The sequence below is a fragment of the Lissotriton helveticus genome, chromosome 5_1, assembly GCF_964261635.1.
Source record: "Lissotriton helveticus chromosome 5_1, aLisHel1.1, whole genome shotgun sequence".
NCBI lineage: Eukaryota > Metazoa > Chordata > Amphibia > Caudata > Salamandridae > Lissotriton > Lissotriton helveticus.
This window is the reverse complement of record NC_136065.1, coordinates 654486005-654513010: the sequence shown is the minus strand read 5'-3', so window position 1 is coordinate 654513010 and position 27006 is coordinate 654486005.

The following is a 27006-nucleotide window of genomic DNA, read 5'->3' as shown; positions in this document are numbered from 1 at the left end:
TTTAAACAAACGGTCACAATCAGGGTGATCGCGTGACAACGCTAAACTATTATCAGCAAAATGCATCATCCGAAGAAGAAGCGTATACCGATCACGACTTATGACTGCTGGAAATACAGCTGTTACCATCAAGGGACTAGTGGACCAATATGAAGTAATTGATGACTTCCTTATCAAGCCCATCAAAAAAGTTAATCCCAGAAACTTCTTCATCTCTTCAACATTGGTGGGAGTCCACCGGATTGCTCTACAATAGGGCTTAAGGCTGGCACTGTTGGCCCTCAAATATTGTTCTGCATATAAATTGGTTTGCTCAACAATCTTTTGCAAAAACACATCGTCAAAAAACAACTGAAAAAAATTAATTGGCAGAAAATTCTCTGTATTCACTCTACACCCAGGAACACCAGTGAACTCTGGCAATGCCGGCTGCACCAAGCCAGGGGGAACCCAGAGGCCATCCCTATCAACGGGGGGAGCAGCCACCCCAGCCTGCAGCACCGAAACATCTTGCTGCTGTTCTCCAACGGGAAGCCTAACAGCCACAGATACTTCTGGCTGCACAACACCAACAGAAGACGTAGCATCCCCAGAGGGCTCTTCCTGCACTACACCAACGGGAAGCCCAGCAGCCTGAGATGCTTCTTGCTGCACTACACCACCGGGAAACCCAGCAGGCCCAGATGCCTCTTGCCGCTCTACACCAATGGGAAGCCTAACAGCCCCAGATGCCTCTTGCTGCACTACACGAGCAGGAAGACGAAAAGCACCAGATGCCCCTTTGCGCACCACAGCAATGTGAAGCCTTTTGGGTGCAGGCTCCAGCCCACATGCCTCTTGCCGACGTAAAAAGAAAGGAAACCTTGCGGCCCTAGGCAGCAGCACAGGTGCCTCTTGGCCCACTACCGGCAACACAATGTCCTCCTGTACCATAGGCCCTTCATCAGCACTAGAAGAAGAGTCATCATCCGATGATGATGATTCCATGCGAAGAGAAAACTCACTGCCTGAATCTTCTGCCACTTCCTGGGAGTCCGAATCGGACTCAGACTCTGAACCATGGTCCGAGGAAGACTCAAAAAGCAAACCAAGAACCTGCTGAGCAGTAATCCTGCGACTAGCCATTATCCTTACAAAGCAAGAAGACTGCACACACAAGTGAACAACAACCTACACTGTGCAAAGTAAGAAGTAAACAAGGTAAGGCTTTCACTAAAAGATAAATACAATCCAAAACAATTTCACTCTTACAAAATATAGCTACACTCACCAGCACCTACTCTGTTGAGACACAGCGAAAAGAAATGAAATCCCACTAGAAAGAAAAAAAGAAATGACATTAGAAAACAAAGTGCACATCAAACACTAATCCTGAAAAAAAAAACACAGAGCCACACAAACTGCTAGAGGTACAACCTTTTTCAAAAAGACAAACATCAAGGAGAAGTAGTACAAAATACATTCACTTACCAAGCACAAGCAACTACACAAGCTGCAAACAGACACGCAACCTACAACAATCCAAACAGCAAAAGCCTGGAACAAGACAAAAATAGAGAAGAAAAAAAAATTACTACCACATTTCACAAACAATATAACAATTAAAAAAACAACACACAAATTTGCCCCCCAAATTAAAATTCGGCCAGATGGGCCATCAATTAGGGCTTAGACCAAATGAGATTAGATGAGTTTTAACATCAAGACACTGGATAATTTTTTGAATTTTTGTAAAGTGCCTGACCACTTTGGTGCCAGTCAGTCTTTTGCTACTACCAGTACCCATATCACACAGGGGCAGTAAGGACATTCATACACCTTTTGTACGTGTGACACATACAAAACATTCACACCGCCAGCCGCCCATCACTTTCACACGCCCACATATCTGACATAGCAACTACAGAAAATGATGGACTGCGTAGAGTGTCACTCAACTAGCAGTGTGTGTAGTGACCAACAGAAAGTAACTACTCACACACCGCCAGCAGAGTTCCAGTCCACCCACACCACCATCCAAGCACCAGACCATGCACACCGCCAGCCAAACCCCACTCAGCGCACACCGACAGCCAAGTACCACTCCACGCACACCATCCAGCCAAGTACCACTCCCCACACACCGCCAGCCAAACACCACTCCCCACACACCGCCAGCCAAACACCACTCCACACACACCGCCAGCCAAGCAGCACTCCGTGCACAGACAGCAAAGTAGCACTCCAGCACACCACCAGCCAAGCGCCACTCCACACACACCGCCAGCCAAGCAGCACTCCGTGCACAGACAGCAAAGTAGCACTCCACGCACACCACCAGCCAAGCGCCACTCCACACACACCGCCAGCCAAGCAGCACTCCGTGCACAGACAGCAAAGTAGCACTCCACGCACGCCACCAGCCAAGCGCCACTCAACACACACCTCCAGCCAAGCAGCACTCCACGCACACCACCAGCCAAGCGCCACTCAACACACACCTCCAGCCAAGCAGCACTCCGTGCACAGACAGCAAAGTAGCACTCCACGCACACCACCAGCCAAGCGCCACTCCACACACACCGCCAGCCAAGCAGCACTCCGTGCACAGACAGCAAAGTAGCACTCCACGCACACCACCAGCCAAGCGCCACTCCACACACACCGCCAGCCAAGCAGCACTCCACACACACCGCCAGCCAAGCAGCACTCCGTGCAGACAGCAAAGTAGCACTCCACGCACACCACCAGCCAAGCGCCACTCCACACACACCGCCAGCCAAGCAGCACTCCGTGCACAGACAGCAAAGTAGCACTCCACGCACACCACCAGCCAAGCGCCACTCCACACACACCGCCAGCCAAGCAGCACTCCGTGCACAGACAGCAAAGTAGCACTCCACGCACACCACCAGCCAAGCGCCACTCCACACACACCGCCAGCCAAGCAGCACTCCGTGCACAGACAGCAAAGTAGCACTCCACGCACACTAACAGCCAAGCGCCACTCCACACACACCGCCAGCCAAGCACCACTCCGTGCACAGACAGCAAAGTAGCACTCCACGCACACCACCTGCCAGGCGCCACTCCACAAGCACCACCAGCCAAGCACCACTCACCGCCAGCCAAGCACCATCCAGCCAAGCGCCACTCCACACACACCGCCAGCCAAGCAGCACTCCGTGCACAGACAGCAAAGTAGCACTCCACGCACACCACCAGCCAAGCGCCACTCCACACACACCGCCAGCCAAGCAGCACTCCGCGCACAGACAGCAAAGTAGCACTCCACGCACACCACCAGCCAAGCGCCACTCCACACACACCGCCAGCCAAGCAGCACTCCGTGCACAGACAGCAAAGTAGCACTCCACGCACACTAACAGCCAAGCGCCACTCCACACACACCGCCAGCAAAGCACCACTCCGTGCACAGACAGCAAAGTAGCACTCCACGCACACCACCTGCCAAGCGCCACTCCACAAGCACCACCAGCCAAGCACCACTCACCGCCAGCCAAGCACCATCCAGCCAAGCGCCACTCCACACACACCGCCAGCCAAGCGCCACTGAAGGACTGGACTTTTATCAGTACCAGCGGTGCCAGGGACCAACACCTATAACCTTCATGGGATACCTGTTTCGGCGCACAAACTACAGAGACACGGGACACTTCCTTCGACGTCAAAGATTCAAGGTTTATTACTGCAGGGAACACAGAAGTCACGACAAGTACAACACGTGCAACTTGGGGAGACTGCTTCAAATTGGTTCTGTGGATCGCTCCTTTTATACAGATTTTCCCCATAGGACATCATGATACACAAAGTTTACAACCGGTTCCCATAATTATTCCTCAGAGGGGTCGCTTTGGTCACTTTGAAGCACATAAGGTCCGGAACATGAGTGCGGAAACATTTGGTGGTTCCCAACTGTAAAAACCCATCTTCCCAACATTAGCAAATTCCAACCGGCAGTAAAACAGATCGAAATAGGAACTAAAACAGGTGGAGAGGAAGATGGAAACAGTGGGCGAGTCGAAAAGGGTGTAAAAGGGGAGGTATCGGGAAACACGAGATACAGGCATCAAAGGGACGTGCCTAATGAGATGCACGGCTGAGACAATAAACTGGCACGGCAAGATGAGCCTCGAGCGGGGCCATCTGCCTTACAGTATCATCCCCCTCATCATAAAGAAACTTACAAAGAACATGCGTCTTCCGCAAATATCGTGGGAGTCCCAGGGTCACGAAGCGGACAGTGTCCGTTCGCTGGCTACTTGAGGGCAAGAGACAAAATGGATGCCGTATCTAAGATGGAACCCGTAGGTACAGGTGAATAACCCACATAACTAACGAACAGTTTAAGTTAGCACAGCGAAACTGCGCACACTTACTAAACTCGTCATTTACGGTTCTTAGATACCAGACTCGACCATATGAGTCGAAAACATCACCTAAAATTGTCACGGAACCTCAGACGCTCCTTTTGCCCTCATGTAGGCAAGCACTAGTCGGAATCATATTCGATATTCATCAGACCCTCGAGATGTTGTTGCAGCATAGCTCTGTCCAATCGAGACCCTTTGGTAACAGGTGGCTGTCTCATACACGTTGTAGCACAGAGGCCACATAAGGCAGGACCGCACTGTACACAAAGGCAACACGTGAACAGGAACACTACAACGACTCCAATGATCGTCAGAATTTTCCAACCCCAAGTCGACATCAGGCCCCAAAACCATCCAAGTAGCGTCCAATCCCCTACATCCACGTGTATGGATTCGGAAATTTTATGCAACCTCGAGATGGCTTGATAGACAGTCGGAGCGTTATCAGGAATAAAAATACAGCAGGCCGAATGGATCACCTTACAGACCCCACCTCGATCTGCTAAGATCACATCCAAAACCATACGGTTTTGTAACGTCATAAGTCTATCCGCCTGAAGTTCTGTGGTGATATTACCAAGGGCACTGGCAGTAATATTAGCTGTCGATTCTACCACTCGAGTCAACTGTCTCAGATTCCTACTATTAACCATAGGTCCCCAAAACGGGAGGAAACCCTTGAAAAAGTCTCCTGCCTCTTGACCGGCAGTATCCTCTTCGTTAATTACGCCTCTCACAACTCTAGTCTTGTGATAATCTGCGTCTACAGTGAACGTCGGAGGCAACAAGTTTGCGATAAAACATGAGCCCACAAAGTCAGAGGGCAACCATGCATATGCACGATCATGACAGATAAAGTAGGTACCCTTGGCAGCCAGGAACACAGGGGACGAGACCATTGGCAATATATAATTTTCAGTGCAAGCACTCTCTCCAAGTCGAGCTTTCGATCTACGGCCACGACCTATTAGACAAAAATTACCAATGTGGGGTACGACCCATATCGGAGGTGAATCTTTAAGCTGTTTTTCATTAGTGAACACACTATATTCGCCTCTACTTAAAATCCTATAGGCTTGTACCTCTTCTTCAGGGATAAGCGAAAGATCATAGATATCGCTATCTAAATCTTCTATTGCTATCGACAAAGATTTTTGGTACGAGGTAGGACCAGAGTAAGGGGAACGTGGTTCTCGAATGGGGTGGAAACCCAGTGCGCTTCGAAACATTGTTTGAAATGCTCGAGCAGACCCTTGGGAGCTATACGGTAACACTAGATATGGAATTCCCTTATCCGTAGTATGGGGCATCAACCCACATACCCAACAATTAGTAGTGTTAACCACTAACTGATGCTGATGAAGGAGTTGAATAAAGGAATTATTGCGGAATTCTGCACGTCTAGCCTGCTCGTGTTCAGGTAAGATGTGAAAAGAATGAGGAGAGTCAGTGGGGATGAGTTTAAGGTCAGGGGTAGGAGTAGGTATGATAGAAGACAAGAAGTGAAACATTGTGTAATACACTGCACCTACCAAAAATGCAGAAATAGTCATAAACAATACGAATATTTGAAATATGAAACATTTGGTACGACTGAGTTGCTGCAGCTTAAATCTTCTTGCTTGAGCTCTTTCCAAGTCCATCAGCTTCGAAAATGCCATTCCCTATGACCGTCCGCAACGTTTCTTGACGCACTTCGTTCTGTGTAGCAATAGTCAATTCCTAGGAGTTCCCAGGCATCGACGGTCTTTAACCTAGCGTCAAGACCTACTAACCAGAAGGAAGTACACGCGCGGCCCTACGGTCTTTATTTCATAAATATATATATATATATACGCAAAAACAATGTCTCTCAGCTGTGGAAACAAAAAGGTGTAAAGAACGGAGCTCAATAAATACACAAAATAATTGTAATAACGTGAGTGTTTTACAGTGTTCAGGAAAAACGGGATAATGCACTTATCAAGGGACAGAACGGATTTTTTATTAGTCTCTGGTGCTTGATCGCAGAAAATAACGAGTTTTCCCAGATCGTGTCTGTTCATTAAACAAAAGATCCATCGGAGGGACAACGCCCTGTTGATCAGTTGAGTGTTCTGGTCTTGAGTTTTCTGATGACAAGTGTTCAGTAATGCCTTTTGGCTGCACTGAGGATTCTCCGACAGGTTGTGCGTCGCTGAAAGGTACAAACGCTGGCAATCCTTCGGTTTCAGTTGATGCAATGCCTTTCCTTACCCACGAGTCTGCTGGCAACGGAATGGGGACTTTCTTGGTGTGGGTGGCGTGCACCCAATTTTTCTTTCCCTCGAGACGAACTGCAGTTCTCGTGGCAAGGAGGACTTGGTAGGGTCCAGTGAATCTAGGGTCCAAATTGTTCTTGCGTGAAAAGTTGCGCGTTACCACCCAATCTCCGGGCTGGAGTTGGTGGCCTGGACCCTCCGTCTGTGTTGGCAATGCTTTGTGAACCTGTTGGTGAATTAACCTCAGTTTAGCAGTCAAGTCATGAAGATAATCAATCAACATTGGATACTCAAGTTCACAAAAAACACCTGGTCTAGGGACCCCCCAAACATTGGCAGGACGACCGAACACTATTTCATAGGGACTGAGCCCTACTCGGGAGTGTACAGTTGCCCTTGTTGACAGTAATGCTAAGGGTAAAGCGTCAGGCCACGAAAGACCTGTCGTAGCCTGAATCTTTGCTAGTTTTAGTTTAAGGGTGCCATTGTACCCTTCCACCAATCCTGCTGATTGTGGATGGTTTGCACTATGAAATTTTTGAACAATCCCTAATCCGCGACACACACTCTTCATCACGCTCCCAACAAACTCACTTCCGTTGTCTGACCACACAACCCGAGGCATTCCGTAACGGGAAAAATATTCTTTGAGTAAAATTTTTGCCGTGGACAAAGCCGTATTATCCTTAAGGGGGTAGGCCTCAATCCATCGGGAGAATGCGCACACCACAACCAATACATACTTCAAGTTATTACATCTTTCCATGTGAATAAAGTCCAACTGGATAACTTCGAAAGGGTATGCAGGAGGAGCAAAATGGCCAGGTGGAGTGGGAGTGCCCTTACCAGGATTATGCATCAAACATACCATGCAATTCTTAACCAAACGTTCAGCACATTTCGTAATACCATCATTCTTCCACACAGGAAACAGCAATTTACAGATACCTTTCGCGCTAATATGTGCTAACCCGTGTGCCATAGTCACAACAGCCAGCACATACGCATCAGGCAACATCCATCTTTTCTGTTCCGATAAGTCAGTCCAACAACCATTCGCATCCAACTTTCCCGTACTTTCTTTCCACTTCGTCTTTTCAGTCTCGGTAGCCTCATTCTGAATGGATTTCACACTCTCAATAGTGTTTTCACACATACTTGATTCTGTAGGCCACCTTACCGAACTCGTCACATACATTCGAGTGCTAAGGTTCCGAGCAGTCTCCTTAGCAGTCTCATCCGCAAACGCGTTACCACGACCAACATCATCCGTCACTTTACAATGCGCACTACACTTAACAATCGCCACTTGCTTAGGCAACGTAAGTGCATCCAGAAGATCATTCACAAGCTGGCCATGCTGAATCTTCTTACCATGTGACGTAAGGAATCCTCTCTCTCTCCACAGTCGTCCAAAACTATGTGCCACACCAAATGCATACTGGCTATCTGTAAACACATTCACTCGTTTATCTTTAGACAATACACATGCTCTCGTCAAGGCAATGAGCTCAGCAGCCTGAGCTGAATTTTGACTCAACCTTGCGCTCTCCACAATTGTTTTTAATGTAACTATAGCGTACGCAGTTGTCACATCACCATTCGGTAATTTAAAACAAGAACCATCCACATACAGAGTACCATCAGGATCTATCAATGGAGTATCTTTTAGGTCAATGCGACCCTTGGTTTCTTCCTCAGTTCTGAGGTAACAGTCATGTACTGCTTCACTGCTTGATTCTGTGTCGATCGGCAGCAATGTTGCTGGACTCAACACATTACATCGTTTTATCCGTATATGACTGGCCAACAACGTCAACTCATACCCAGACAATCTTGCGCTCGTCAGATGTTGAGTTTTCGTTCGGTTTAATAGAGTGTCGACTGCATGCGGAACCATTACCGTGAGCATATTACCCATGACTAGACCTGCAGACTGTCGAATGGACGCCGCAGCTGCCGCTGTTGCCCTTAAGCAACTTGGCAAGGCTCTTGCTACTGGGTCTAAAGTCGAAGAAAAGTATGCACATGGGCGTTGCTTACCACCAAAAGATTGTGTCAAAACACTCAACGCGCAACCATCCCTCTCGTGAACGTATAGTGTAAACGGCTTACTGTAATCAGGAGTACCCAACACAGGAGCCGAACACAACGCATCACGCAATTCAGAAAAACTTTTCTGACATTCTTCAGACCAAGGTACTGGAGATGAAACATCCTTGCACGTAAGGGCTATCAATGGTTTTGCCAACAATGAAAAATTTGGAATCCATTGTCTGCAGTAAGACGTAATACCTAAAAAGGCACGAACATCTCTCTGGGTTTTCGGCACAGTCATTCGGGAAATCACTGCAATTCTCTCTGGGGTCAACCTTCTCCCTTCTTTTGACAATAAGTGACCTAAATAGGTAACTTCTTGGCAACAATACTGTAGCTTCGAAGGTGATACCTTGTGGTGCAAGTCATGTAAATAGTGCAATAATGATACTGTAGCCGTTTTGCAAATAGCTTCTGTATCAGCTGCCACTAAAAGATCGTCTACGTATTGAATCAAAGCTGCACCTTTAGGCAATATAAAGTCATCAAGCTGACTTTTAAGTGCTTGGCTGTAGATTGATGGACTCTCACAGTAACCCTGTGGAGCGCGTTTTAGCCTAAAACTGCGACCTCCTAATGAGAATCCGAACAGGTCTCTGCTTTCTTCTGCGATCGGAATACTAAAGAAAGCATTCTTTAAATCGATCACTGTGAACCAGGAGGCAGATGCCGGAATCATTGTTAGTAAAGCCGTAATGTCGGGAACCACAGGAAATTGCGGAACCACTATTTTGTTTACCTCTCTCAAATCTATAACAAAACGATACACAGGAGGTTTAGTTGGGTCAGTTCGTTTCAAAATTGGCAATACAGGGCTATTGCACACGTTTCCACGAGTTTCTTCAACAACACCCTTTCCAATGAGATCATGAATGATTCCTAACAGTGCTCGTTCGCCTTCAAGAGAAATACGATATTGAGGTAACCGCGGTAATCGCGCATTTGGTTGTAATTGGATCACATAGGGTGGAATGTCTAACAGACCCACATCATTGGGACCTGTGGCCCATAAGGACGCTGGGAGGGAATTCAATTCCGGTGGGAATTTATCAACCGATAAATACATGGGAGAGATCACTCTCCTCCCCAATGTAAGTTCCACTCCTTCAGGGGAACAATACAATGTTGCATATAATCGTTTCAACAAATCCAAGCCCAAAAGATTTTCACCACAGCCTGTAGATAGAATCAGTGGAGCCGTTAGCTCACGTGGTCCAATCATAAGAGGCAAAGGGTTAGAGACTGGGTTACTAACAGGGGCGCCAGAGAATCCAACGGAAACATTCGTTAAGCCAGACAAAGGTGCGCCAGGGAGTTTTGAATGCATGATGGAACTTTTCGTCGCACCAGTGTCTAACAGAAAAGGCTCAACTACACCCGATGTAGTCACTGCAACGTAAGGCCCACTCTGATCGACCGGAACTGACACTACTCCCTCTCTTTGTCTTAGGCTGTCCTAGTAGTGGTCATTTACAACAGTCTCGTGGTCTATATAATAATCATCAACATTATATTGTGCAGACCGAACTGATCCCGCATTTCGCTGGTCAAAATAATTATTTGCATCCGATTGATTCTGATGACGATCAATCTGATTGTGGGATGAACCACGACCTCTACCACGTGGTGCCTGCTGAGGACCACTGCCACGATTTCCTCGAGCTGACACACCATTTAAACGGTCTTTTAAAGCAAGACACTCATATTTCAGATGTCCCTCTTTCCTACAATATGCGCATTGATTATATCCTAGTGTAGATCTGGGATCAAAGTTGTCAGGACGCTGCTGCATCCTATCAGGCTGTGCACGTGGTCGATACTGCTGTTGCGCATCATTTTGGTTCGATCGCGGAGGGTATGCTTGTTGCAACAAGACCTTCGTTTTGAGTTCTTTCGTTTTCTTTTCTACACGATCACTTTCTTCCTTTTCCCTATTCTCATAATACTGAGCCGTTGCCAATATTTGCGCAGGGGTTGAGACTGCCCACGCACTTTCTGAATTCTTTAATTTGTTGCATAGCTCAGGCAGCAAATTTGACACAAATTTGTCAACGAATAACCGCTGACCTCCCTCAGCGCCCATGTCCTGGCCGCTGTGGTCGATAAACGCTTCCTCAAACCTCGTAAAGAAATCCGAGACGCTTTCGTCTTTCTTTTGCTTACAAGCTGACAACTTATCCCAGTTCACCTTCATCGCTGGCATGAGAGTTTTCATGAGCGTAATGATTCTCTGAGGCAAATCCAAGATCATTTGTTCAGGTTTAGCTCCACCAACTTGTAATGCATCAGCTGCTAGCAGTGCAGCCCAATCACCCCCTAATTCAACAGCGTGATTGGCTTGACGAATTTTAGCCCAAACTGGTTGCGGTACAACGTTGCCAAACAACATGTCGATGTCGGCAATATTCATAATAGAGGCTTCCACCAGTTGTGATAACTCCTTATAATAACCAGCCGGATTTTTACGCGGATCGGGTAAGGATTGCTTCACCTGCAAAACTTCCGATCGTTTCCATGGAAGATGTATCCATACCCTTTGAAAATGCGGCAGAACCGGAGGGTTAGCTTGCGGATCTCCAGGCACCCACAGTGGCGGGACTTCTCTCATGGGATACTGACCAGGAACCGCTTTCCAATTCTCAGTGGTATCATCTAATGACACTCGAGAACGTGCTGCGGGTCTAAATGCTAATAAACGTTCCACGGCACGTCGTACATCGTCACCTACAATCATACCATTCGAAAAGTTACTCTGGAGTTCAATTACGTCGGACGGTACATTCTCTACTTCATCATCGTACCATTCCTCCCTCAAAAAGTTACACATTTCCTCAAATACGAATCTCTGCGTAGGCTCATTAAACTGAGAAAATGTCTCAAAGACTATACGTGGAGTGTAATTAGCAGGATGTCTTATCCATGTACGTGCCATGGTTACTAACGTTTCTTTCTCCCTACCACTAGGGATCTGACTCCGTCTCTGAGGAGTTTCAGATGTATCAGACAAAAATAACGGACCAGAAAGAGGTGAATAAAGGGTAGCAACAGAATTAGGAACACGCTTACGAACAGAAGGAGAAAGAAAAACAGGAGCAACAACATTAGAGGTAAAAGAAGACATAGTAGGAACGGACAAGGTAGTCGGAGAAGCAGAAACAACAGTCTGAGAAGGTACAGGTACAGGAGCAGTAGGAACGATAACAGATGGAGGTACAAACGTAGGATTAACAGCGGGCTGGCCCGCAGCCGCTGGAGCAACAAGGGGAACAACAGGGGGTACTACAGGAGGAACTACAGGAGCAGTAGCACCCTGTACATAAGGAGGTGGTGATTTCATCAAGTATGATAGCAAGGAATCCTCCTTCAAATCTTCTTCTTTCTTTTCTGATTTATTCGGTAAAGCTGGGTAACATTTATCTATTTTCATATGATGCAATCTAGTAGCTATTTCCAGGTCTTTTTCTTCTTTGTCTTGTCTACATTCTTTTATAGCTTGCATTATCGGAACAAATTCCTGCTTTTTATCCTTTTTAAGTTGTTTGATTTCTTTCTGTTTGGCCTCTTTACGCCATATTCGAAAGGAATCAAACATAGCTGGCCTAGCTTTCTTTAAAAATAATTTAGCCTCAAGATTATCTAAAATCAAAAGTTCAAAAGTTCCGTGTGGTGGCCATCTAAGGTCACCGTCCTTCTTCGTGTAGCGGATCCAGTAATCATTATAGATTATGGGACCCACACCGTGTCGACTATATAGATCATGTATCGGAGTTCCAACTGGAGGTATCGGACATGAGTCCTCCAACCGGGAGTCCATTGCGCAACATTTGAAAATACGAAACAAACCACTATGGCTAGGCATCGTGCTCACTAACCTAGTATCAAACTTCAAGGATTACCGAAGCAATAACACCTCGTGTAAGTCAAAACCCTCGGTTTTTGGCAATTGCAACTGTCAAATAATACTAAGAACCAATACTAAGAACCACAAATGCAATGGAACCATGCAATACAACAAAGCCGTAAGGCTATTACAAAGCTCGGAGAGCTATTACCACAAAGCCTGAGGAGGCTATTACAAAGCTCAATGAGCTATTACAACAAAAACCTTAAAGGTTAACACCAAAGCTTTCAAAAAGCTAAAAACAATCACTAAGGACTGGGAGCGACCCACAAATACTTAACTCAGAACTTCAATGGCGTCACCAGGAAGGCCCGTCTATCGTCTCGCTTTGTACAAAGATCTACGCCGGGCGTCGAAGACAGGTCGACAGTCAGGGCATCGGTCCGTTGCAGCCGTCAGGAGGCGGGAATCTTCGCAGGGAAAAACTTCGGGCCACTTATTTCGACAACAGGATCGATGAAGCGGGGTGCACCTTCCCTCGGAGATTTCACACGAAGTTCCTCACGAACATCAGGCTTTGGACCGGACCGGTACCGCTGAAGTCGCCCCACGTTGGGCGCCAACTGAAGGACTGGACTTTTATCAGTACCAGCGGTGCCAGGGACCAACACCTATAACCTTCATGGGATACCTGTTTCGGCGCACAAACTACAGAGACACGGGACACTTCCTTCGACGTCAAAGATTCAAGGTTTATTACTGCAGGGAACACAGAAGTCACGACAAGTACAACACGTGCAACTTGGGGAGACTGCTTCAAATTGGTTCTGTGGATCGCTCCTTTTATACAGATTTTCCCCATAGGACATCATGATACACAAAGTTTACAACCGGTTCCCATAATTATTCCTCAGAGGGGTCGCTTTGGTCACTTTGAAGCACATAAGGTCCGGAACATGAGTGCGGAAACATTTGGTGGTTCCCAACTGTAAAAACCCATCTTCCCAACATTAGCAAATTCCAACCGGCAGTAAAACAGATCGAAATAGGAACTAAAACAGGTGGAGAGGAAGATGGAAACAGTGGGCGAGTCGAAAAGGGTGTAAAAGGGGAGGTATCGGGAAACACGAGATACAGGCATCAAAGGGACGTGCCTAATGAGATGCACGGCTGAGACAATAAACTGGCACGGCAAGATGAGCCTCGAGCGGGGCCATCTGCCTTACAGTATCATCCCCCTCATCATAAAGAAACTTACAAAGAACATGCGTCTTCCGCAAATATCGTGGGAGTCCCAGGGTCACGAAGCGGACAGTGTCCGTTCGCTGGCTACTTGAGGGCAAGAGACAAAATGGATGCCGTATCTAAGATGGAACCCGTAGGTACAGGTGAATAACCCACATAACTAACGAACAGTTTAAGTTAGCACAGCGAAACTGCGCACACTTACTAAACTCGTCATTTACGGTTCTTAGATACCAGACTCGACCATATGAGTCGAAAACATCACCTAAAATTGTCACGGAACCTCACCACTCCACACACACCGCCAGCCAAGCAGCACTCCGTGCACAGACAGCAAAGTAGCACTCCACGCACACCACCAGCCAAGCGCCACTCCACACACACCGCCAGCCAAGCAGCACTCCGTGCACAGACAGCAAAGTAGCACTCCACGCACACCACCAGCCAAGCGCCACTCCACACACACCGCCAGCCAAGCAGCACTCCGTGCACAGACAGCAAAGTAGCACTCCACGCACAACACCAGCCAAGCGCCACTCCACACACACCACCAGCCAAGCAGCACTCCGTGCACAGACAGCAAAGTAGCACTCCACGCACACCACCAGCCAAGCGCCACTCCACACACACCACCAGCCAAGCAGCACTCCGTGCACAGACAGCAAAGTAGCACTCCACGCACACCACCAGCCAAGCGCCACTCCACACACACCGCCAGCCAAGCACCACTCCGTGCACAGACAGCCAAGTACCACTCTACACACACCACCAGCCAAGCGCCACTCCACACACACCGCCAGCCAAGCACCACTCTGTGCATAGATAGCCAAGTACCCCTCCACGCACACCGCCAGCCAAACACCACTCAGCGCACACCGACAGCCAAGTACCACTCCACACACACCGCCAGCCAAGCACCGCTCCACGCACACCATCCAGCCAAGTACCACTCCCCACACACACCACCAGCAAACATGCCCAAGGGGTCGCTTCCTAAAAACTTTGTGTTAGTGGGCATTTTCCGCCCCCCCTGGGGGCAAAACGGCAAAAAAAACAGGCCGATTTGCCCCCAGGGTGGACAGAAAAACAAAAACACAATCATGTCCACCTGGAAGCGACCCTTACCCAAGGGGTCGCTTCCCAAAACAAACACATTGCCCCAACAAAAATCCCTGGTTCTAGTGGGTAATTTCTGCCCCCCCTGGGGGCAAAACGGCCGAAAAACGGGCCGATTTCCCCCCAGGGGGGGCAGAAAAACGAAAACATACTCAGACCCCACCTGGAAGCGACCCTTGCCCAAGGGGTCGCTTCCTAAAAACTAAAATTACATCCCTGGTGTCTAGTGGGCATTTTCTGTCCCCCCTGGGGGCAAAACGGCAAAAAAAAACGGGCCGATTTGCCCCCAGGGGGGACAGAAAAACGTAAACAAAATAAATGGCCGCCATCTTTGTACAAATCTATATCCCTGGTGCTAGTGGGGAATTTCTGCCCCCCCTGGGGGCAAAACGGCCGAAAAAACGGGCCGATTTCCCCCCAGGGGAGGCAGAAAAACGAAAACATATTGCCAGCCAGCCTGGAAGTGACCCTTGCCCAAGGGGTCACTTCCTAAAAACTAAAAGTATATCCCTGGTGTCTAGTGGGGGCATTTCCGCCGCACAATCGCGACGCTGTGCGCGATCGTGAGGCAGAAATGCCCTGCAAAGAGACATCAGGGGAAAGGAAAATCTCTTTCCTCTCCCCTGATGCCTCTTCGCTGCCCCAAACCCCCGCCGGAGTCCCAAAACCTACCTTCTTCTGAAGCGCGCAGGAAGCAAATGGCTTCCCGAGCGCTGGGAATCCCTGATGATGTCAGCGCGCGCTGTGCGCGCTGACGTCATCAGGGATTACCATGGGGGGGGCGGGGGCGGCAGCGGAAGCTCTTCCACTGCCGCCCCCAGCAAAACAATGACGATCTGAGAGCCTCGGGGGGAGCGCCAGCGCTTCCCCCGAGGGTGGGGCTGATGACGAGCTGGCCTTGTCATCCGCGCAGGACAGGTAAGCGCGATGACGAGCCCAGCTCGTCATTAGCCCCGAAGGGGTTAATTAGCATCAGCCATGATTTATTTCTAGTTACACAATCAAAGCTTATACAGTATAACAACCTCAGAAACTGTCATTTCATTATAACGAAAAGGACTTAGAGAAGGTCAGTTTCTAATGTTCTCCTTTATTGGGTTTTACTTGCTTTTATTGTTAACTTTTTTCTTTTTTGATTGCATGTACCTGAGTAAAGGTTTGCTTAATATGACAATCATAGATTGAAAACAATTAGCTCATCAGAGGCTTACCGAACAACACTGTCCGACCGCCGAATTTCAATATCGGCGGTCGGAGTGTAAACCGACAGGTCAATTTGGCAGTGTTTTGACGGGCTCAAGGAGCCTGTTTACCAGTCGGAAACCTGTCATAACTCCTTAAGGGGAGCGTTTCTGCCATCGGGATTATTTCCGACAGCCCTTCCATGTCGGGCTTTCCGACATGGAAAGGCTGCGGGCAAGCTGGTTTGGAGGCCTCTAGCAGGGCCCCCTTTCCTCCGCGGCCTACGGTTGTGGGCTTGGGGGGCATCTATGGTGCCCCCCTGAAAATCCCTACACTGTGTGGCAGGCACCACACCGTGCAGGAATTTAAACCAACACCCATTTCTCTATGGGAGCTTGTGCTGTCGGTGGTTTCCATCTGCCGAACAAGCTCCCATAGAGAAATGGGAGTTAAAATCCAGTGTTTGGAACCGTGACCTACGGTCGGTCAGTTCCCACACTGAGAGGGTTTCGGTTGGAGGCAACTTCGATCAACATCTTAAGAGGACCCATAGTGGTCCAGGGGTACACTGAATGCACCCACCGATGTAATTCCCTGAGTGCCAACATTTGTTTTTAAAGGAAGTCCTGTCCCCTCTATAGGACACCGGCTGCTGTCATATGTATTTTAGGTACGTTATAGTGTTTTACTCATTCTCTTCCTTTTCTCTTTCCCTTCTAAAGGTTTAGAGTTGTTATTCTAAGTGTGTGGGGGATCCAGAGTTGTCTTGAGAGTTTTTTGGTTTGTGGCCGCTAAGGCTTCTATAAGCTGCCTCAGTTGAAGCAAGTCCTATAGAGGGATCACTACTATCGTGCATATCAGCAGCAGGGCTGTGTCTTGTGTCCTATCTCTGTAAGAAAACAATCACAGAAAAACCTAACAGTAGCCCAAATCCTCAAGAGACAACCTATTCTAACATACCAATAGGGCCAGCTTTAATACCTCCAGTCTCTCCGCAACCCAGTATGGAGTAAGAAAATCTCAGCTCTCCTTATACCTATGTGGAGTACGACATTATCAGCACCCAGTCGTGCAAAACCTACAAAGCCATGCAACTCGCTATCAGGGATATGAAGAACCTACTATTCTTATCAGAAAAATGAATATCAAAACTGGAGTGCCTACAGAAACCAGCTAGTGAAACCCACAATAAACTAAAGTCTATCCCAATGGCAGCAAGAAACAGACTACACCGCCCTCGCAATCAACTCAGATACCTGACAGACATCGAGTTAGAAACCCTAGTCCTATCATAGGAACCTTCCCCCAATCTTCCCACTAAGTTAGACGAACATAGCATTCAGTCAGTCCCAAGTAATGCAAACTGAATTGCAAAGACTAGCCGTAGTAGGCTAAATTTCAATAACCTAAAAAAGGTGACACTAATTCCCCAAAAACAAGAATCATTATCGATCAAACCACAGAAACCCATTAGGTGTCTACTACTCAACTGTCGGTCAGCATTGAAACATGCCGCTGACATTGCAGACCTCACGTTAAACCAGGAAATAGACGTAACTATCCTAACAGAATCTTGCCTATCTGATTCATCCTCCCCATGCCTAGATCTATTAGTCCCCCTAAACTATTATATCATGAGACTAGACAGACAAAACAAAAAGGGCGGAGGAATTGCCTATATACATAAATCGGACATCGCCATTACGAAAATTCTAACTGACCCTTTAGAGTCCTGTGAATATCTAGGCATGTCATTAAGATCCATTGACAATCAAACCTGCAAACTTTACGCTTGTTATAACCCTCCAGGAAAAAACACCAAGTTCATAGACCAACTGATAGAAATTATCACAGCAAACAGTACTCCCCACTCTAATGACATATTCTAGGCGATTTCAATCTCCATTGGGAGGATCATACAGACAACCAGATCAATCTATTCAAAACCTTCCTGGTAGATCAATTGCTGGTTCAAGAATGCCCTCTACCAACCCATTTGAAAGGCTCTACCTTAGGTTGGATCATCTCAAAAGAAAATGCTGAAAAAAAACTTGGAGATCACCCCTGCGTCTGGTCCGATCATCACATCATTACCTTCCAAATACCCCACATAAAAACGAAAACATCTTCACAGTCAATAAAACCCAGAAAATGGATCTGCGACACCAGAGGGCTCAATACAGAAACTCTTGCAGCACAATGTGAGAAAGATCTGCAACCTCCCAAAAAGCTGGTAGACGTCAATGACCTCACGGATTACTTCAATAATACAATAACTAGCATAATAGAGGGCATAGCTCCATTAAAACGCAAAAGGGTCCCTGATAAAGATAAAAACCCTTGGTTTAACCGATCCCTCAACGAAGAAAAATGCTCACTCAGACTCACAGAGTCGAAATGGCGACAACACCCTTCCTCACCCCATTTAATGCAACTAAGACTGTCCAGAAAGGTCTACAATAAAAGCATTCTAAACTCAAAAAAAGACTTTTTTAGGAAAGAACAAGATAATGCAAAAAAACAGACCGAGGAAACTCTTCGAACTACTGAAAGATCAATCTACTAAAATGGCCAAATCTGCACCAACAGCTACAAAATCGAACATAAGCCGCAAAGAATTCTCCAACTTTTTTTACAGCCAAAGCTATTGCGATGGAGGAGGAGCTCAAAAAGGCAGTGGATTGCCCCGCGAGCAAATGTAACACCCCAGCCAAGCCTCAACATCAACCAGCACTGGAATTACCCAAAAATAATGCTGTATGGTCAGAATTCAAGCCTGTTATTGACACAGATATCGCAAAGAATATCTCAACCATAAAACCAAATAATCACTTCAAAGATCCACTACCTTCAAATTATTGGTCTACAATAACCCACCTGCTCATCCCCTCATGGACAAAGATCCTTAATGCTTCGCTATCGCAAGGCTCAATACCGGTCTGCCTTAAAACAGGGCAAGTCACCCCAATCTTAAAAACAACTTCAGACCGGTAACAAACATTCCCATGCTAGCCAAAGTCCTGGAAAAATGTGTGCAACAACAACTGAGCCAACACATCTCTGAATTTGATTTGCTGAATAACTTTGAATCAGGATTTAGACCAAACCACAGCACTGAAACAGCAATTCTACACATCGTCGACAATGCTCTAGACTGCAACGATGCCTGTCTCCTAATCCTGCTTGACCTCTCGGCAGCATTCAACACGGTAAACCTTACCAAAATACTAGACCGTCTGGAAAAAAGGTTGGGCGTAGAGGGTACAGTTCTAAAGTGGTTTAGTTCATTCTTAGAAAACAGAATAAAAAAATTCAGAGTGAACCAAACACTATCTGCTTCATTCAATTACTTCATTGGAGTTCCACAAGGCTCAACAATATCACCAGCGCTACTCAACTTGTACGTTGAACCACTCACAGAAATCTTACACCAGGCAAACATCTCCTTCCACATGTACGCTGACGACACACATCTTTATATCAAGATCACATCGATAGAAGAGATCGGCATCATGAACCAGGCACTAAAGAGAACAATCCATTGGCTAAGGAGTAATCACCTCAAGCTTAACCCACACAAAACTGAATTCCTGCTGATTTCCCCCCAAAAAGCTCTATGAATATCGTGGAATTGACCAAACTAATCACTGCACTAAGCTACATTCTGAGCATAGTAGACTCAACCAAGTCCCTGGGCATTAGGCTAGATTAAAAACTAACAATGCTGGCACATATCGACATGATGGCAAAAAACGTCCGCTTTCATCTAAGCTACCTCAGAAAACTGAAACTGTTCATAAATAACTCAGACCTTAAAACAGCAGGCTAGGCATTAGTTATATCAAGGATCGAGTATGGTTGCACAACACTAGCCGGTCTTCCTAAGATTTCAACAGCACACCTAAAAGCTTGTCTCAATGCGGCCACAAGTCTTATAGCTGGGCCCAAAAAATTTGACCACATCACCCATCATCTGAAAACGCTCAAATGGCTACCCTTCGAAGCAAGAATACAACTAAAAATAGAATGTATCACTCAAAAAGAGATACACTACAATTCACCAAGGTACCTAGCCCAGAAAATCACTCTATCAGGAAGATGCTGGATTTCTGGAGTCACAGAGATTTATTACTGGAACCAGCACTCTTCCGCAAAAAAATAACTTATGACCGAGCTTTCTCTGGCGCAGCACCAAGAATTTGGAACGCTCTCCCCCCTAACATTAGAAAAATCTTATCCATCACTGCTTTACAAAATGCAGCCAAATCCTTTTTTTATGAGCAAACTCCTTCCATAAATCCAGCAGACTTGACATTATTGAAGAGGACCCTCTTGTTCAATACACACGCTACCACACTTCGTCCACTAACATCGTTCTGGTCTTGTAAATATGATAGTCAAGCACAAATTTCTCTCTCACAAATCAAAGTACAATCAATTTATGACTTTGTAACATAACTGTTTCTAGTAACTTGCTGTACACTGATCAGGTCTACTGAAACTGCATGATGCTCAGGTTGTTCTAAGGTGAAAGATATGAAAATGTAAAGCGCTCTGATACCCTATTAGGTTCATGTCCACGCTATATAAAACACCAATAAATAAATAATCCCTCCAAGCAGTAAAGATTTTGGCTGCATAACTGTCAGGTGGATGTCCTTTTTCACTTTATTTTGTATGCCCTTTGAACTTCTCAGCACTTGAAACGCAATTCAGTCACCCCCCAGTTGATCTATTTCCATTCAGTTGCAATGCTGTACTATCTCCTTCCCACTCCTAGCTCAAGGATCCAGCAATCAAGGAATCGATGTTTTCTTATACCAAAAGTCTCTGAGTGTTGTGTTTCTCCTTGCCTTCGAATCTGTTGATCAATGGCTACTCATTTGCATCTACAGGTTAAGGTGAAGGTATTGCCCTTTTCTGATATCCTTAGATGTAAATTGCAGCAGAACAGACTCTCCTAATTGTTCTATCCCATATGAGCTCTCTAAATGTCCTCTCAGCCCCTCTGAAGCTGATGGCTTGGTTATTGAAAATCTTTGTTTTCAAAAAGGCATTTGATTGCATGGAATAGGGATACCTGTTATGTACGCTGGAGAGAGCAGAACTAGGACCAGGTTTCATGGCTAAAATTTGTTGGTTATACTTGAAACCCTCTGCTTAAATAAACTGTAGAGGATTTATATCCTCAACCTTCTCGATACACATGGGGACTCAACAGGGCAGCCTGCTGTCCTCACTCCTCTTCCTCCTAGCCCTGGAACCTTTAGCAGTGATCATAAGGCAATGCGATAGTGTCCAGGGATTAGTGACACTGGCAGGGGAAACAAAGATATCCTCCTCATGCTTTCAGACCCAGATACTTCTGTCCCTGCGCTGATGTCCCTTTTTGATTCTTTCTCAGTTTTCCCTGTGTACTGGAATAACTGGGGTAAGAGCGAGACGCTTTCCATCATGAACCACCTGCCCGAATGACCTGATGGAGCCTTTGGGTTCACATGGAAGACCGCCAGGCTGGAATACTTTGGGGTACTGGTGAATAAAGGACTGGCAGACACGGTCATGGAAAATTTACAGCCATTGGTGTCTAAGATGGACACTTGTTTTACCAAATGGACATCTCTCCGACTCTCCCTTTGGGGATGGGTGCAAGTTGTAACATGTATTGGCAAATCCAAAAGGACTCACCTATACAAGAGCTATTGGCATTGGCGATGTGGCTTTGCCATGTTCTATGGATTGGTTTGGGGTGGGGTGGATTGGACTTGAGTGGGGTGGTTTGGATTGGAGAGGGGTGGATTAGAATGGAGTGGACTGGGGTGGGGTGGATTGGAGTACAGTGGAGTGGATGGATTGGAGAGGGGTGGACTGGATGCAGTGGATTAGATTGGAGTGGATGTGGATTGAAATAAGGTGGGGTGGACTGGAGTGGGATGGAATGGACTGAAGTGGAATGGAATGAAGTAGGGTGAATATCAACGGCTTGGATTGGATTGGCATGAGTAGGCTCGATTGGAGTGGAGTAGGAATTTTGAGTTGGGAGTTATCTATCACAACTGCTAATCGAATGTTTTAAATACCCCAATCTTCATTACATTTTGGTAGGTCCAACCAGCCAAAATTTACAGGAGGCGTGTGTATGGTATTTACTGTACAATGCGGATTTTGGTGTGTTAAACATCAAAAATACGGACGTTATTCCCAAAAAACTTGTGATGGGAGTTAGTTATCTTACGTAATAATTAACCCCCTTTGTTTTGTTATTTATCAGGTGAGATAAATTCCAACTTCATTCCGACAAACTTGGAATTGGGAACCATGTGTTTTTACCAGAACGACACTCAATTCTCAGTTCCCTCAGCGCAGCTCTGTTGAAATACTTCGGCAAAGGAAACTTTTACTATACTGCTAGTTTGTATAATGCCCCTCACGGTACAGCTTCTTGGTATACCTACCACTAGACTGCCCTCTTCTATCGATCCTCATTACACTTTCAATATACCGCTCCAAGAAACCCCCTGTCACTACACTGCTTCTGTGTGTATGGCCTCACTATACTGCATCATATTATACATCCTGTTAGACCTGGCATAATTGGCGTGGGTTTCCCCTGTATTTTTTGCATTTGCCTCCTGTGTTTCTGCTGTGTTGGACTTCGTTTTGCTGGTCTAGATGCTTTGGGCACTTTGCTACTGCTGTGCCAAAGTGCACGTGCTCCCTTTCTAAATTGTTGTTACGGATTGGTGTTTCCATAAGTGGCTTATTTGATTTACTAGTCAGTCCCTAGTACAGTACTGTGTGTGCCCAGGGGTTGTAAATCAAATTTTGCTAGTAGGCCTGCAGCACTGATTGTGCCACCCACATAAACATAAACAGCCTGTAATGTAACTCAGACCTGCCAGCGCGGTGTCAGTGTGCAGTTTAGTACTGCCTTATTGACTTGGCAAGTGCACCAACTTGCCAGGCCCTAACCGTCCCTTTTCTTACATGCTAGTCATCCCTAAGGTAGGCCCAAGGGGGATGTACGACATTACAACGCATGCTTTTACCACGCATGCTTTTACATCGCAAGTTTTACAACGCATACCATTACAACGCATAGTGCTTTGGGGCGCAGGATAGTGAATAGTTTAATTTACTATTCCAACTCCAGTCCCCGTGGATAGTAGGGAAGGTGTTGGATAGTACATTAAACCTATTCCCTATCCTAGAGCGCCCCCCAGCGCAATGCATTGTAATGGTTTGCGTTGTAAAAGTTGCGATGTAAAAGCATCGCGTGGTAAAAGTAGCGTTGTAAGTGATGTTTCCCGCCCAAGGTACCCCTGTGAGAAGGGTGCAGTGTAAGCGAAAGATAAAACATGCCCTAGTGTGTATGGCATGTCCTGATAGTGAAATACTGCCAATATTGTTTTTCACTATTGCAAGGCTATCTGTTCGCATAGGATAGAATGGGGAGTTTGCTTAGAACATCTTACAAGCTTAACTACCCCTGGGGACAAGGTAGGAAAATAAGTTTAGTATGCCTGAACTCAGAATGTTAAAGTGCATCTTTAGTGATAGTGATTTTTACATTCTGTGTTTGAAAATACCATTTTTAGAAAGTAGGTATTTTTTTGCTTAGCATTCAGTGTGCCTCTGCTAGGGTGTGTATTGACTGTCTGGCTTTGGAGTGACATGGGCTAGGGATGTGTAATGGCTCCAGTGAGTATGGATGAGTCAAGGCTGGGTTAAATAGATCTGGGCTGCATTTAGAGTAGAAGGAGGAGATTTCCTTTAACCAGAATGGGCCTGGGCCTGGTCTGCTTTCCACAAAGCTGCCTCCACCTCCTGCCAAGAAGCTGCACCAGAGAGGACAGAACTGGTTTTGGCTGGGCAAAGAGCTTCTCTGTACTAGAGAACAAAGAGATTTACTGTATAAAAAGAGGGACCCAGACCCTAGACTTTTAGATCACTTCTGGAATCAAGCGGAACCTTTTCCAAGGAGAAAAGCTGGAAAAACAGAGGAGGAATACAGCCCATGTGCTGTTACTGTCTGGGGTAGGCCTGCAGTTGCTACTTTCTGCCAAAGAAAGGGAAAAGGACTTTGCTGTTTGCTGTGTCCCCTACTTGAGGAAGATCTCCAGGGGCTTGAAACTGTGCTTGCCTCCTGTTCTGAAGTCTCAGGGACACAATGACTTCACCACCAGCTCCCCTGAACTTCCTTGCTGTGAGTTCTGACCTGAAAGAGGTTTTTTTGTACCTCTGGAGGCTGTTTGCTGCTGGGAGCTGGAAAAGTAATGCAACTTCGAGAAGCGCAACACATCCGCACCTGCTTCCGACACATCGCCGAAGAAATCTTTGCAGCACTTGTCCGCGGCTCGACAAATCGCCGCACGACGCATCGAGTGCACCGATCTCCGATGTCCGAGATCCCCGCACCGATTCGGAAGCAAGCCCTGCTGTGCGGCTGCAAGAACCCACGCATCGTCCCAGATCGTCGCATCGCATATAGGCACCAGGTACATCACATCGTTGGCGGTCGTAGTAAGAAACCGACTCATCACCTCCCCACAAGGTAAGAAGCAAACACATCACCTCCCCTGACTGTAAGGAACCAACGCATCACCTTCCCTGCTACCCTTTTTATTTGTATGTGCGACGCATCCAAGGTACTTTGAGTGAAAAGTGTTGCATCTTCAATTTACTTTGAACTGAACTATTTCTACTATTTGAAAGTCCTATTTTTATTACTGTATTGAGGAGTTTTGTCATTTTGGCCTTGTTGTGGTCTAGATAAAGATTACTTATTTTGCTAAACAGGTGTGGTATCCAAATGCAGTGTATTCACTGTATTACTGTGTGTGTTCACAAATGCTACCAAGGGGGTGAGCAGGGGTTCTTTTAGAAGTGTATCCCGCTTACCCTGACTGGAAGCAAGGGTCCCTATTTTGACAAAGGTACCTACCTATGCCAACTAGAAACCCCCATTTCTAACACATTCCCTCTTTATTTCAGAAATATATAATACTCTTCAGTATAGCTCTCTTAAATATACCAAGGTACATCCACCCTGCAGAGCGCTCCTATTATCCTGCCCTTCCTTACTAGAGCTTTCGAGAAAAAGGACAAGGGAACCCAACTCACTAAGGAACCTGGGTGGGTAAATTATTGTCAGAAACAGTGGTTCCTGTGGAATAATAGAATCATATATAGATAATAAGGCGCACAATCGCAATGGAAGGATTAAAATGATGTCAGAGGGCGAAGAAACTACAAGCACCTATGGTTTTAGCTTGATACAACCATATTTTATATTTTACAAACGAAATTCTATGTACAATGAAAAAGAAAAATGTGCGTAGTGTCCCCAGTGAGAAACAGGAACCTAAAATATTGGTGACATAACTGTGACAGTATTTTACAAGGTTTCCAAGGTATTAAAAAAAGTCGACAAGGTCACTGGATCCAACCAGAACGCCGGAGGACCTGAAAAAGTACTATACATCTGTCTTCCCTGTGTGGAAGGAGAGCTCCACAAGTACGGAGGGGAATCTAAGCCCAGACGATCAGAGAAGCAGGAGCACCCAGCCCACACCAGACCCCGAAACAGGTGACCGGACAGAGGAATACTCTGAGGGACCAGCAGAGGAGACGCCAGTGTTGGACCTGGGACCGAAGAGCCCAGACAAGAGAGCAAGAAGGGAGCCGGACCCCATCTGGCAACACGAGACATCCAGCCATGTTTCTGGATGGACGTGGCTCACTTGAGGTACGTGGCCGCCTCGGGTTGGTTTAACCTGGGTGCTTAACACACCGAGAGATCGGTAAAAGAGAAGGGGTTCAAGAGGCTTGGTGGGGAAGAGGCACTCCGTGGCTCGGAGATCCTCGAAAACTACTACTAAAGAGCAACAATGGTGATGAACTGGGTGTTTAGTTTGCCCCCTCACTCCTTAATCCTCTTACGCTCTGTATTCATAGGACACTTGTCCTAAACAGTCTCTCTGTGTTTTTGTTATTTGGAGGAACGTTCCCCATTTACTTTTTGAGTTGGAAACAAAGGACCCACGATCCCCATAAAGTCGGATTGAAAAGCTTGGAAGGAAGAAGCCAGCGTGTTTATTGTAGAGCAGTAATGTAATTTATTCATCCTTATACTGCCCTTTGTTCTTCTTCAAGGTTCACACTCTAAAAAGTACATCCCTTATTATACATCCCAGAGTATATCACCCTTAAACATGGAAGCGCTTAGTATACTGCCTCAGCATGCCGCCTTTTCTTACAGACGTAATACACAGCATGATATTATGCCACCTCTTAGGATACCGCCCCTCACTAGCCACACTTTTAGTACAGCAGCCCAGATCACTCCACTCCGGATGTATGACATTACAACGCATGCTTTTACATTGCATGCTTTTACAACGCGGTTTTTACAACGCATACCATTACAACGCATAGTGCTTTTAGGCGCTGGATAGTGAATTGGATCATTTACTATTCCAACTCCAGTCCCCGTGGATAGTAGGGAAGGTGTTGGATAGTACATGAAACCTATTCCCTATCCTAGAGCGCCCCCAGCGCAATGCGTTGTAATGGTTTGCGTTATAAAAGTTGCGTCGTAAAGGCACTGCGTGGTAAAAGTTGCGTTGTAAAGGATGTTTCCCCTCCACTCCTTGTTTACTGCCCTGGGCATACAGGACTCACAACACTCCTAGTGCACCATTTGTTCACCATACCACGCTCTGATTATAGCACCTCTTAGCCTACGCCCCTCGCTAGGCACGCTTTTAGTATAACATCCCTGATCGCTCCACTTCTCAAAGTATTTTGCCCTTTGCTACAACACTTTCCAGTCTGCCAAGCTGTTACAATTGTATTAACAGCTATACATTGTGCTGGGTTATAGTAATATAGTGATGCAGCAGACGTGTTT